Genomic DNA, 11253 nt, shown 5'->3' with positions numbered 1-11253 from the left:
TGAGGTGTATTTGCAGAGAAGGGCTTTTAGTCTGTGATACTTTGCAGGCCTGAGACCTTCCACATGCTGGAGTCAGGTAATTATTCAGCCCTCAGTTGCTTAATCGAGAATTATAAATAGTAGCAACAAGTAACAGGATTTGTTCTTTGTGATGAGAACGGAAAAGTTACCTCAGGACAGCCCAGCCCCCTAGCTGGGGCAAAAAGATTGGTGTGGGCAGGGTGCCAGCAGGTGTTCCTTGGCCAATTAACTGCAGGAACAGATGAAGCTCATTAGCCTCAGCTGAAGCCTTGTTGATAAGTCTGTGTAACGCCTGAGACCCAAGTGAGTATCTTTAGCCAGGCATACAAGAAGTGTGGTATTGTCTCTGAAGAATTGCAGCTTTTTTTAGACTGCAAATCCTGCTCAGCTGCCTGAGGACACAGGTATGTGCATTCAGCCAAAGGCTTTAGTGCTTCCAATTCTAAGAATTTTTGCTCCAAGTTTTCTTCCTTCCCTTTTGGCCACAGCTGCCTCTTGTTTCCTTTGCCTTTTGGCAAGTATGGCTGGTCAGGCTAAAAAAGCAGAAGAGGTCTCCTGATTTCACAAAAAACCTGCCATGTCTGATGGGGGTATCTCCCTCGTGTGTCCCTGGGTTTGTATGGTCTCACAGCTCTTCCAAAATATGTGACAGCTTTTGAACATTTTCTTCAGAAGTGATGGTAGTTTTAGGGATCCCTCTCTTTCCCTCTAGGTTCTGTGGGCTTTACTAGGCACCTGACTCCTTTTTGTGACTTGCATTCTGCAATATGGGTAATCAAACATTGAAGACACTTCTCTATTTTCTTCTTGGCCTTGTCCTTGGATAACAGGTAGGCCTTTTAAAAAGTACCTGGTGTCCACCTTACTTCATTTTTTCTCACAGCTTGTGATAAAACTTTTCATTTCATGTAGAACAGACAGTACTTGATTTGTGGCCTTGACTTTGGAAGAATTCAAGAGTAAGCTCTCTGCTACTCTTTAGAAATCAAATTCAAACTAGGAAATTAGATATAAATTTATACCACTTATATTTCAAAACTGAATTGATTAGGTCTTTTGGATTTGAACTCAAAAAGACCTGAACATTATAATCAATTTATAATCCTGAAAGAACTGGTTGGTTGGGTATTTTCCCCAATGAGAAAGTGAACATGGTATTTGAAAGTGTCTTGGAGGAGGTCAAATATGGTTTACATGTATAAGAGGGGTTAAGTAAACTGTGTCAAGATTTTCTGCAACACGTTTCACTGAGACTAAAAAGTGTTATCATGTCTTTCTGGGCTAATGTTTATAAAAGGTACAAATTACTTAGGAGTGAGGGCTGTCTGCTGAAGGTTAGCTGTTAAAAATGTTTCCCTCTCTGTTTATGGTTTTCTAAATCTTGGTCGTCAATGGAAATGCTGGCAACTACTTTAAGTATTGCATATTTCCAAAGAGTTTGACTGAAGCACAATCTTCTGATGAATTCTTTGCTGCTGACAATGTTGACTATTAGCATGAGATAAACAGATTAAATATTGACTCCATAATTTTAGTTGCCATGATTATAAGTGGGCAACTACTGAAGTATGCGAGTAATTCATGTAGGTCTAGATCAAAACAATCTAGTATGAAAGGAATGATGAATTATCCTTGAAATGTGTAAATCCCCAAGAAAATGCAGTTATATCCTATGAAGGATGGAGATAGAGAAGGTAAGTGAATGTTTTATGTGTGCCTATGGAGAACCTGATTCAAAACTTGCTAAAATCAGTAGGCTTGCTTTCAGTGGTAATAAAGTCCTAGGTTATTGCACTGCATCAATTCCTATAGCAAACATGGGCCTAGTCAATAAATTGCGACTGCAGTTCAAAATCATGACCCTACAGTCAGCCCCAAATGGTTGGGAAGATTTTAGGGAACCTAAATATTCTAATGCATGTCTTGAATTTGGGGATATAATCAGTCAACTTGATATGACTCGAGTTCTACAGCACTGTTTTAATTTTCTTATGTGAACTTCAAACCATGGATGAGTGTATTTTTGATAATTTGCAGGATTTAGAGAATTTTGGAGTATGTTTTCATACTCTTATATGTATTTCAAACCATGAATGTTTGCTTTTAATCACTGTTATTAAAGCTAAGGCAAATTTGTGAGAACAAATGTGATTTGATTTGAGTTTTAAGCCTTTCTCTGAACACGAGGCAAACCAAAACAAACTTTTGGATCACGAATATGCAGGTTGCATTGCACCATTATTTTCAGCTATCCTGGGAACTCATTCGTTTCTCATTATATCTTTTGTCTAAACATAATTTTCTATTGAATAATTAAGAGATGAGCTTGCTATCCTATTTCTCATAAGCATATGCTTAAGTGTATATATAATTCTCTATTGGTAAAGGGAGATATGGAAACATTGCTCTGATTAAAAATCATGAGCTGATAAAAAAGGAATTAAAGTGACAAGAAACTTGTGGACCCACAAGATCAAATACCACTTTGTAGCAACACTGGGCAATGTGCTAAGGCTATATATTTATATACAGCTTTTGGTATTAGTCTGCACAATTAGGCCATCTTTTCTCATAGTATAATCAAGACTTTTGATAATATTTCATTTTCATAGTGCTCCTAAGATGACAAGGATATACAACACATGTCTCAAGTGATCTCTTTTTATTGCCTGGTTTACATAATTTTTCTTCTATTTGGTCTCTGGAAGATATTTTCTGGCCATGTGTTATTGTTCAATTCAGTGACTTTTGTTTGGACTAGCTTTGCAATTCCTGGGCTCCTAAATTTGCTTATTGTAACACCTATATATAAACTTCCTAAAAACCAGAAAATGTCAATACATTGACATATTTTAAACACTTTGTCCTCCGTGATGTAGTGTTCATGTTTCCTTGTACTGTTTTAAAGCTGATACTGAGAAGATACAGAGTTTGCAAGGCTGGTGGTAAGGGAATTAATAGGGGAAATGTATAAAAAATCACATGGTGTGCTTTAAGTCTATTATCAGAGACTCAAAAGAGGAAAATTTGACCTCATTACAGGTATAGTATTCTCTTTTTAAGGAATTCAACAGGAAGATGTCTTGGTTTATTGTGGAGCTTTCTAGTGAACAAAAGAAATGTAATTCTGGATGAAGACCCAGTTTTAAGTCCTGTTTAGTAGATCCCATAATTCTGGCCTAGCTGTCATTTAAACAGTCATGCTTCCATGTGCTTCACTCATGCCAGCAGCCTGCTTTATACCTGCTGCTTTGTATTTAGTCTGTTCTGAATGCAGGTATACAGAAAAACAGCACTCAGGGTTCATAGGAAAGTGCTTTTTTCCAGAACAAATCTTGAGGAAAACAGTTGTGTGTAGGTTTCCATACCTTGGCTACCAAATTCGAAATGTCACTGCAATTTGTCTGTGCCCATTAGAAATCCTTGTCACAGCTCTGCTGTCTCCACCATTTTGTAGAGTACTTTTGCAGTATTCTGGATATGTAAATCATTTTAAGGGGCTGTTCTGTTTTTCATGGGCAAATCTGTCTCTCTAACTTTTTGGCCCTTCAACACTGCAATAGGAAAAAGTAGTTACCCCTTAGGAAAATCTCAGATATTGACTAAGGAGTAAACCATTAAATCAGGTCCTGGCTGACATGAGATATTCTGATGTGCTCTTTCAATAATGAGTATTTGCTTTGATGTAAAGATTTTATTAGGGTTCACAGGAGGACAAAACAATGAATCAGTTTAACATGGAATTCCCCAGCCCACTCTGGAGCATTTAGCTCACATTCCAGTATGGGTCACTTTCCATCTTCTGGCTCCTTCCCTGCAGCTCCATTAGCTGGCAGCTGGTGGTGTAGTGGAAGCAGCCTCTTCCCCCACAACCTCTTGCATAGAAAAGAACAGCTACCTTTGTATCTTTAAAAATACTTCAAACCTGGTGGCACTTCTTTATATACGTAGAGCAAATAACCTAAAAATGGAACTATAGCTGGAATATGAACTATTCAACATGAATTAATGTGTTTGTTAAAAGTCTAGGGATTTTTGATGGTCTTGTGAGATACACATGACCTTTTCATGATGCTCCCTAGAGATACTAGTCATACCATCCAAAAGCAGCATGAAGTTTTTCAGTCTTACATAAACAGTGTTATTAAGGCACTTTGAGCCTGGTAATGGGGTATGAACATTGCAGTCCTGCTCAAATGGTCTTTTCATGAATACCATGATTTTCAAATATTGTGATTATTGGTGCAATTAGTGCAAGGGTCATATCTCTGGATATAACTAAGTTTTGTGCTTTCACTGTAAAATATAAAGAATAATTTTCTTCATTTAGTAAGCTTATGCTACATGCTTCTCCAGGTAACAGGGAACTGAAACTGTGTGCCTGGAGTATAGTGATCTCAGTTTACTGGAAATCCATCCAGTCACCAAAACCAGCCTTCACTCTCAGAATTAGTTATAAACTCTATTATATTAGCATTCTCAGGGAGATCAAGGACTGCACAAATGGTGGAGGTCAGAACATCTCCCCTACAACAGAGGGCTGAGTGCAGGGTTAAGGATTATAATGGTGTAGTACAGGAAAGTTGTGGTCATTATCATCCCACTATTGTGGGGCCTCGTCATTGTGCTTAGCATCACACAAACACGTAGCAAAAAAAGTCATCACTCAGTCCTTACATTCTAATCGTTGTCCTCACCACTTGGGCACAGAGGACCTGAGTGACCCAAGTGTGGCAGTTCCTGTGTGCTTTGCATTTGCTCACTCCATTTCACACTTACTCTGCTGCTGACTACAGAAGCCACATCTCATCAATGGACCTTGCTCTTACAAATTATTTTTTAAAAGGCTGTTAAGATTTTCAAAATGTCCTAATTAAGACACTCAAATGAGCAAGCAGATTGATGAATACATAGTCCATGTATTTCAAGACTGAGACAAACAAAATGTTCAGAATTAATGTGATCTTGCCATACTAATCATACTTACAATGCATATTTTATGTCAAAATAATGTTTCTCTAGCATTTATAGCACTGTGTCACAGTCTTGGAAAAAAAAATACAGTAAGTAACAGTGATTAAACAACATCCTATCTAAATGAAACTTAAAACTAGTCTTTGTTTAAAAAAAAAATACTAGTGAGTGTGGGGCTATTATCAATACTTGTAAGTGCTGTGGCTTTTGATGCATAACTGACAGAGTGATCTAGATGGTGGTGCAGTGTTGATACTCTGGAAAAAAAGTATTCTTTAAAGTGTTGCATTCCACCAGGAACTTCTCTTTGTCAGGTAAATGCTTATGGCAACCGCCTCAACAGCTTATATTCACTTCTTCTGTTTGTGTCTAATACCTATTGGCCAGAGATGCCCAACAGGCAAGTTACATGCCTGAGGTATCTCCTTATGCTTAAATGCTATGATGGAGTTCTCTTTTTTTCTGTCTAAGCTTTTATCTGGCTCTCAGAACAGCTGGATGCCTTTAACCAGCACCGAACCCCTCCTAGGTAGGCTGGTGGTCCTCTTCATTCATACTAGTGAAACTGCGGTAGCCCTAGAGCCTTTGTGCTGGCCACTGCTTTTGATAAAGCTGCCCTACAGAATAAAGGATTGTACTGACAGTGAAAAACTTCCCAAAGTCACTGTAGGAGGAAGGTTTGTGGGATGAAGCCTTCCAGAGCTTACTCAGCTGTAATTTTTTTTTTGTAACACTTGCTCTCCCACAGCCCCACACACCACATGCCTGTGGGGAGCATCACTGTGTATATGAGGGCAGAGGAGGGAGATGATCATGAAGGAGGATGTGTTTATTGTCAGACCAAATAAAAGCAGACAGAAAAGGACTGCCTTTGTGTTTATTAAAAAATAAATATTGAAGATATGGAACGGAGGAGAACACCTTCAGGAGTGTCAGTGAAAATAGCGAAGTTCATGGCCAGAGACTGTGATGTTACAAATCTATAAAGGAAAAATAAGTTTGAAAGTAAAATGAGCTAGTTATTTTTGAGTATGATTATCTCAGTCCTGGTAACATTAAAACACCATCAGAGAGACTGAGGTCATAGTTCTTTTACAACTGTTCACTTTTCTAAGCTGTACACATTTGCTATTTGGGCATGAAGTTAAGTTTCTACATGTGAAGAGAGCTTCTGACATTCCTTGTCCTCCCTGGGTAGCTGTATTCTGAAGTTTACTTAATATCTTTTAGGAATATGTTTGCTTCTGGCTTTTCTAATTGCTAATGAAATTAACCTGAAGCCAGATGTATAAAGAAGACCTCTGTTAAGCTTAAACCCTTTCTGTCCTGAACCTGGAAGGCAAGCTGCGTGTTACTGATTTATGCATCATATCCTGTAATACAGTGTTTCTCAGGGTCAATCTTGTACAACAAATAAAATCCACCAATACCTGAACTATGTCTCTTGTTCTAGGATTTCCCTAGGAGGAAATCCAACTCCAGTGTACTGTAGATCTGCCCATGTGAGATAATTATTGTTCTTCCAGGCTGCTGTAAGCATCTGGTTAAAGGCAAGGGAAAAGAGTATATTGCCACGTGAATTTTTGGAAGTCCAGTTTACTAGCAGTATACATTTTGAAATTCCATGGAACCATGGGCATTTTGAAATCTGCCTCAAAATGGATTTTGTCTTCATGTAAATGGAGTATTTTGTGTGGGGTCTGATGCTCAGTGGCCGTGAAAGACTTATGCAAGACAAGAGAGAAGCCAAGCCACCAAGAGAGAACCAGAGGCTGGCTGCCAGTTGTATCAGAAAAGCAGGTAAAAAACTTGAAAGAAGAAAATACTATAGGTCTACTTTCAGGCAGGGTAAATATTTTAGGTAGATTTTATTTGTTTTAAAGCTGTATGGTTTGATTTCCTGTGTTGAATTTCAAAGAACCACCTGTGATAGCAAATGAGGCTTAAAATGGCTTCCACTTCAAGGAAGGATTTTGTCTTTTTGTGTCAGAACAGATTGAAATGTGTGTGTGTTCATATCCATATTTTGTTCAGCCATCATATTTTCTTGGATTAGAAGCCTCTGAGGTGCTAATGATATTTGCATATATGTTACATTTGCAAATGGCCTGTGACTTTATCTTCACAGATATGAATGCTTCAATGTGGTTCTGAATCAAAGTCTTTCTGTTTCACTTTCTTCCTCCAAGACTTGCTGGAGTAGCCTTTGCACTTGCTTTATCCCCTGAGATTCTGTGGAAATCTGGCAGCTGGATTCAAGTTTCTTTTTATTTGTGTTTCTAATAGCTGTTCTACAGTGCAAGCATCTTCAAAAAACATGTTGCTTCTATACCCTGAAAAGCATGAGCACCCAGGGGAATACACGTGTATGAGATGAAATTCTCTGCACTGGAGCTGAACAGGCTTCCTGCCTTCGGTGCAGAATGGTTGTGTAGCAGAAGTCCTCTGCAGTGTAGCCATCGGTTGCTAATCTTGAACGTCTGAGATGGAAATGAAGATGAAACAGTTCTTGTCTTTATATTGTGCAGTTTTAATGGAGAGGCCCATACTGCCTCTTTTGAGCAGTTGCAGCAAGGTTCACAGGACTGGAACTTGAGTAAGTTATTACTGTGCTTTCCCTTATCCCCACTGAGATTTCCATTCTTCCTCCATCCCCTGCCACCCCCCCAGCCCCCCCACCTTGTTTCAATAATTTGAAGCTGTGTTCAAATCATCAAAATTTTTTCTTTTGCTATGGAGAACACCACCACCACAATTTAGTAATTTTATTCTAAAATATAAGTAATTTTGTAAGTCTGTTTAAAAGGCATTAACAAAACACCTGACTCTTTAATTTAGCAGTGCTTGTTGCCAAGCATGTGCTGCTGCTTGGTCTTCATATTTGTTATCTGATGCCTCGGTCATACTACAGAAAGTGTTACATCTGTTCAGTTCTGGCTGAGATTGTTCATTTCCTTCTATTCAGATGCTGACTGTTCAAGTCTGAACATATTGTTTACTTTGCTGCTTTTTCATTCACAGCCGTGTTTATAATGGGAAGGCAGGCAGGTTTCCTGAGAAGAGTTGTGCAGTGAAAAGAAGTACTGTTATTTCTGAGGGTGTGGAAAGAATCTTCACCTGTTAGACTATTACTTGCCTAATGCTGAGGAAATAATAGTATTAATGTGCCCAAACTGGTCCTCATAATGGTACTGAGAATGTCTTGGATGCAAATTCTGACATACATATGTTTTCTGATAAGTGATCAGAAATCATTGCTGATTTAAGCTGCTGGTTATTCATATTCCTTGTCTTAGAGACACCTTTTGAAGGAAACTGTGGTCAGCAAAGAGAGAAAAATTATATAAATGTGTTGGGTCCAGCTTAGTACTATATGGATTTCTCTAATATTTGATTCAAATATACAAAGAAACACTATATTTAAAATATTTACCTACTACTTCCTCCTCTGAGACTATGCTATTCAACTGTGCAAACAAGCAGAGGCACTAACACTCACAGAACAATAATTAAAAGTATTTAACAAGTTGTAAGTGCAAAATAGAAGACAAAAATCCAAAATACTGATGGGCACTGCATTTTTTTTGCTGGATAATCTTGTGCTATTTTTAATAGTGGTTTGAAAAAGAAGGCTTTTAAAATTGTCCATGTTTTAAAGAAGCACTCTCTTATGCAATAACAATTGTACTAAGCAGAAGAAGAGCAGCTGTTACTGGAAGTTACAGTTAATTGTTGTATTTTCCATCACAAGGTTGTTTGGTGGGAACAGTGGGGAAAAATTGCAAGCAACTGCCAAAAAACAAGCATGTGAGGTGAAACTTGAATGTGCTCTCATGAGAACTTTCTAAGATTCATAAGTAACTGAGAAAAGCATGCTGTATTTAAATGTCTGGAGATGTATTGTGCTGTATAGAAAGAGAGAGCACAGCACACAGTGTTGGCAGAAGGAAAGGATAACAGAAAGTCACAAAGACTGATAGGAGGGTAAGGCTTGTCAGGATGGATAGAGGATGAAATGCCTGCTGCTGCTTCATATAGTTTTGTTGGGTTGGTTTGTTTGTTTGTTTTGGGTTTTGTGGTTCTCAGAGTAAATTTGAAGCACCTATTCTTTCCCTTGCTCCCATGGAACAGGTTTTCATGTCCTTTTTAAATGAAACAAGCAAAGCATGTCCCAGTTACAAATCTGTAGGGGAGAAGACAGATCAATTAGCTAGGGGCATTTTGTAAGCCCTGCAGGCCAAATCTGATGTGATATATGTATGCCTAAAAGCAATCTCTGAAGAGGGACTTCAGCCAAATATCCCACCTGGGTGCTGGCTATTGTTGGAGCAGTGGGAAAGCTGTGGCAGAAAGTGTCCCTGGGCAGGCTGCAGGCAGGAAGGGGAGAAGGGCCAGGGCAGGAGGCCTGACCCTATGGTTGTGTGGGTGCCTCCTGGCCTGGCACTGCCCATTGCTCTGCTCTGGCACTGCTGCTGAGCCACAGAATCTGCCACAGGGGCTGTGCTCTGGGAATCCAGCTTGTTAGTCCATCTGTTCTTCCAGCACAAGGCTATAAAACATTGTAGGTCGTAACAGGCAGCTATTTATTTCTTAAGTCCTTAGGTGCCAGAGGGGAGACTTCTTTTATATATAAAAAAGTAGCACTGGAATGCATTTATTAGGAATTGACTTTTTATTTTGAACCAAAATATTTGAACATCCAGATCCACAAACAAAACTCCAAGAAAGTAAAATGTCTGCCATTCTCTGATCACTTGCCTGTATTGCCACCCATTGTGAATAATTTCACTGACTTCAATAAAACAACATGCAGTAGCCAACCTTTAACTCAGTGCTATTTGCAGCTTTCCAAATTACTCCAGTATTAAGTTAGCTCTGAAGAACAAACACATTGCTCCCAAAAAGAACAAACCCCAAATGAAAGCTGAGCAATGCCCAGAAATTAATTTCTTTCAGCATTGAAATCATCAAGGCTGATTACTATTAACTCATTAACCAAAACATCTTTCAGCAAGAAAAACTTGTTGCTAACTCTATTATATTAGTTTAACATAAGTGTGACCACTGAATATCAGTTGGTATTAGAAAATTGGGTAGTTCATGCAAAGTCAAAATACTTTTTTGTTTTCTATAAAACAGATAATATCTGTATAAGTTTATGGAATGAGGTGATTGTTATTGTTCCCATTAGATTATGGAGATATTGGTCATGGTTTTGTAGTAAAGATTCAGCTGAGGTTTGTCCCAAAAGCAGGAATTCATTCCTTGAAATTTAAATTGTCAGATCTGAGATAGGCCTATAACATCTTGTTACTGAATGAAATTCTGGCTTTTGTGACTCCAGGATGAATTGTGGTATTAATACCATGTGTCTCCAAAGAATTTACAAAAACATTGAATGATGAATTAAAGTTTAAAAATAAATTCTTAAGGCAAACACAGAATTGACAACAAGTTGAGAGCATATTTAAGATACTATTATGCTATCACACTAGTGTGTCGCTGCTTAAGATTTGCGTGTTAATAACTTCAGACAAGTAAATGTCACTCATACAGAAATTCTGTGCATAGGAATGGCATAAGTAGGAGAAACAAGATTTCATGTTGATGTACAGGCAGAACATGTTGTGATCAAAAGGATTTTGAGAAAATGAACAACTTTATGTACCTTGGCCAGTGCACAGGCATACAGCGAGTGTGGGTTGGTCCCTGAGTAGGTTGTATAAATAAACTGTCCTTTTTTCATTCCTGACCTGTAATCTCCTTTTCCATGTGTTTTCCATGGTGGATTAAAGGAAACAATATTGTGATGCATATGGAGTCTACTGACTATGCAAAATTCTAACACAAGTGATAATTTGCCCCTACCATTTTGGATAAAATTGGTTACATCTGGTTAATTAGCTGTTTATTTTTTGCACAGATATTTTATATTACATGTTGGAATCAGTGGAAGAGTAAGTGCCTTTCAGACCTGAGGGCAGCCCTCAGACTGTTTCTATGTCTGTAATTGCTCTCCAGACACAGAAGGTTGGCAGCCACCTGGGAGTGCTCCCACCCAAGGAACAGGCAAGGGGTGAGAGACAGTGCTCCCTGAAAGGGGTGGGGGCAAATGAAGGGTCAGTCTGCAATTACCTTTACATCCCATCTTGGTTTATGTAGTGCAGCTTATCAATATGCAGGACAGATGATCTAGCTTGTCTCTGCTGCCAACAAAAGATCTAAAATTAGGACTAATTCACATTTTACTCTTGATTC

General features: G+C 38.5%; 1 long non-coding RNA gene across 3 annotated transcripts in view; it reads left to right on the top strand.

The window, feature by feature from the left end:
* The first annotated feature begins 318 nt into the window (after positions 1-318).
* LOC138116683 (uncharacterized) overlaps positions 319-11253 on the top strand; it is a 38466-nt gene continuing 27531 nt past the window's right edge. For 2 of the 3 annotated variants that reach the window (XR_011154289.1, XR_011154290.1), the window contains exons 1-2: positions 319-425; positions 734-851. This is a non-coding gene — a long non-coding RNA (uncharacterized lncRNA). Of the gene's footprint in view, positions 426-733; positions 852-7281; positions 8714-11253 lie in introns of those variants that run through there. The other variant, XR_011154291.1, reaches the window with a different exon arrangement.

This window comes from Aphelocoma coerulescens, chromosome 10 (assembly GCF_041296385.1).
Source record: "Aphelocoma coerulescens isolate FSJ_1873_10779 chromosome 10, UR_Acoe_1.0, whole genome shotgun sequence".
Taxonomy (NCBI): domain Eukaryota; kingdom Metazoa; phylum Chordata; class Aves; order Passeriformes; family Corvidae; genus Aphelocoma; species Aphelocoma coerulescens.
This window is presented reverse-complemented; position numbering and strand designations above follow the sequence as displayed.